Source organism: Anabrus simplex, chromosome 5 (genome assembly GCF_040414725.1).
Source record: "Anabrus simplex isolate iqAnaSimp1 chromosome 5, ASM4041472v1, whole genome shotgun sequence".
Taxonomy (NCBI): Eukaryota; Metazoa; Arthropoda; class Insecta; order Orthoptera; family Tettigoniidae; genus Anabrus; species Anabrus simplex.
The window spans coordinates 282,936,952-282,940,048 of NC_090269.1; the positions used below are offsets into that span (position 1 = coordinate 282,936,952).

A 3,097-nucleotide genomic window follows, 5' to 3' on the forward strand; every position below is an offset into this window, starting at 1 on the left:
GCCGGGATTTGAACCACGGAACCCAGCGGTGAGAGGCAGCGTGCTGCCATCTGAGCCACGGAGCCTCTGCACTGAGTAATGCTTTTTATAATTATGGAGACAAAAAATTTCACAAGCATCATCTGTCAATGTCATCCGGAGTGAAGTGGTCGTAGCGTGATCCAAATAAAATAATGTAAGAAAGTAGTTTACTTTCACCTCCTCTGGTAGCTCAGTTGGTAGAGCGGTGGACTGTAGTTGGCTGGCTATATCAGAAATCCATAGGTCGCTGGTTCAAATCCGGCCCGGAGGAATGTTTTTACACCTACAGTATGTTATGGATTCGAGTATATTTAAGCTTCTCAATTGAAAAATGAGAAAATATATGGGTTAATGCGAGAATTCTGTTCAATGAATATACATAATTATCTTCGTCCGCCTCTGTGGTGTAGTGGTTATTGTGATTAGCTGCCATCCCCAGAGGCCCGGGTTCGATTCTGCCACGAAATTTCGAAAGTGGTACGAGGACTGGAACGTGGTCTACTCAGCCTCGGGAGGTCAGCTGAGTATATGGGGTCCGCATTCCCACTTCAGCCATCCTCGAAGTGGTTTTCTGTGGTTTCCCACTTCTTCAGGCAAATGCCGGGATGGGCTCGGCCGCTTCCTTCCTTCTTCCTTGCCTATTCTTTCCAATCTTCCTATCACCGGGCGAGTTGGCCGTGCAACTGTGAGCTTGCATCCGAGAGATAGTGGGTTCGAAACCCACTGTCGGCAGCCCTGAAGATGGTTTTCCGTGGATTCCCATTTTCAAATCAGGCAAATGCTGGGGCTGTACCTTAATTAAGGCCACGGCCGCTTCCTTCCTACTCCTAAGCCTTTCCTGTCCCATCGTCGGCATAAGACCTATCTGTGTCGGTGCGACGTAAAGCAAATAGCAAAAAAGAAAAAAATCTTCCCATCCATCACAGCCACAGTTGTATCCACCAACCCAATGACTCGCGCTCCAGGACACTGCCCTTGAGGCGGTAGAGGTGGGATCCCTCGCTGAGTCCGAGGGTAGAGCCAACCTTGGACGGTAAACCGATTAGGAAACAGATGAGGAAGAATAAATAAAGAGCAGTTGGTAGTAGTTTTCTAGCCCGTCTGTCTTCACTGTCCATGGATTCTCTCCAACTTGGCTAGCACCTAACGTATTCAATGATGTTTTTTGGTTAACTGTGGAGATAAAATTCGCTTGCACCATGTATCAAGGTCATACAGAACGAGGTAGTCGTGGAGTGATCCAAATAAAATACTTCTAAGAGAGCACGCTACTTTCACGTCCTCTGGTAGCTCAGTTGGTAGAGCGGTGGACTGTAGTTGGCTGGCTATATCAGAAATCCATAGGTCGCTGGTTCAAATCCGGCCCGGAGGAATATTTTCATTCCTTATATTCCAAGTCAAAAGCATCTTAAAGCTACTGAAAAGAAAACAGAGAAAATAATTGGGGGCCAACTAGAATTATGTTCAATGAATATATCTTGGTTTGCCTCTGTGGTGTAGTGGTTAGTGTGATTAGCTGCCACCCCCCGGAGGCCCGGGCTCGATTCCCGGCTCTGCCACGAAATTTGAAAAGTGGCACGAGGGCTGGAACGGTGTCCACTTAGCCTCGGGAGGTCAAATGAGTGGAGGTGGGTTCCATTACCACCTCAGTCATCCTGGAAGTGGTTTTCCGTGGTTTCCCACTTCTCCTCCAGGTAAATGCCGGGATGGTACCTAACTTAAGGCCACGCCGCTTCCTTCCCTCTCCCTTGTCTATCCCTTTCAAACTTCCCATCCCCCACAAGGCCCCTGTTCAGCATTGCAGGTGAGGCTGCCTGGGCGAGGTACTGGTCATTCTCTTCAGTTGTATTCCCCGACCCAATGTCTCACGCTCCAGCACACTGCCCTTGAGGCGGTAGAGGTGGGATCCCTCGCTGAGTCTGAGGGAAAAGCAGATTAAAACAGATTAAGAAGAATATATCTTGATGATCTTCTAGATTGTCCTCATGAACAGAAAGCACATGCATCGAAAGAATACCGTATTCTTCTACGAATTACGAAGAAAGGGGCTCTTGAATTGAGAGTGTGGGTTGGCGACCAAAGGGCCCTGAACTGATTCCTGCTTTGCTTCCACGTACTTGCGTCAGGCTCCTAACTTTCTAGATACATACTGTACCAGGAAATGTCCATATTTTATAGCTTGATGAGCATGAGATGGTACGCAGGGCGCGTACGGCACATCAAAGTGGAGTGGGTACAGAGAGTAAGAGGATTTGCTTTGAATGAAGTTTGAATTTTTTAAACTGTTTGTTTATTGTATAAAGTCGTTCATATCACCTCAGTACAGTTGAAGTGGATTGAGCGTGACGTTTCTCCGTCTTGCGGCTGGTGATGTCCCGCGTTGCGCTGCTACTCATCCCGTCCTCGCCATTGAGAAGCTCTCAGCACCATGGGACCACGCACACTACAAAGAGGGCTTTTCTAGATGTTCTTGAAGTTCTAGAAGTTCTTCAGGATCTTGAAAGTCTAGGAGTTTGGGTCGCCAGACTCACTCAGAAGTATAGCGCGAACACACACACATTTAAGCCCCCTGGACATATTGGACAGATTAGTCTGAGGTGTAATTTTTGAACTAATTTTAATCGTTCCCATAAAAAAATGCAAAGATGCCGTGTCGAATGTCAGTGGAATCGAAAACAAACGCTTCTTTAAGGTAAATAAACTGGTCACTGACTTGAGAAAAACAAATTCACTTTCATGCGGCCGAATGTCAATAGAATCGAACCCGTATTCTTCTTAACGTAAGTTACATTTAGCACAGCTTATAAGATTGTTCACACGAAACAAATAGTTTTAATGTTTGTAGAAGATAACGCAACTATTTGTAGAGTTCTACTGTTTTCTGATTGATTTGAATGTATTTACAAAGTTTATTTAACACTGCTACGACACTATAAATGGCAGTTATTTCACTTTGGTAGAAGTTAAATGCTTTGCATGTGAATTTAGTTCCGTTCACACGCACTGTTATGCAGACATATGACAAGAAGGTAGCACTATTAGACTATTAATACAGGAGTGAAAATAGTCCGTTCAC

The 3,097-nt window shown here is 45.6% G+C and overlaps 2 non-coding genes across 2 annotated transcripts; both read left to right on the forward strand.

Moving 5' to 3' along the window:
• Positions 1 to 200: 200 nt before the first annotated feature.
• TRNAY-GUA (transfer RNA tyrosine (anticodon GUA)) lies at positions 201 to 292 on the forward strand. The gene is given in 2 exon segments: positions 201 to 237; positions 257 to 292. It is a non-coding gene; the product is annotated as a tRNA-Tyr (tRNA).
• A 1,009-nt stretch (positions 293 to 1,301) lies between these two features.
• On the forward strand, positions 1,302 to 1,393 carry TRNAY-GUA (transfer RNA tyrosine (anticodon GUA)). The gene is given in 2 exon segments: positions 1,302 to 1,338; positions 1,358 to 1,393. It is a non-coding gene; the product is annotated as a tRNA-Tyr (tRNA).
• The last annotated feature ends 1,704 nt before the right edge of the window (positions 1,394 to 3,097 follow it).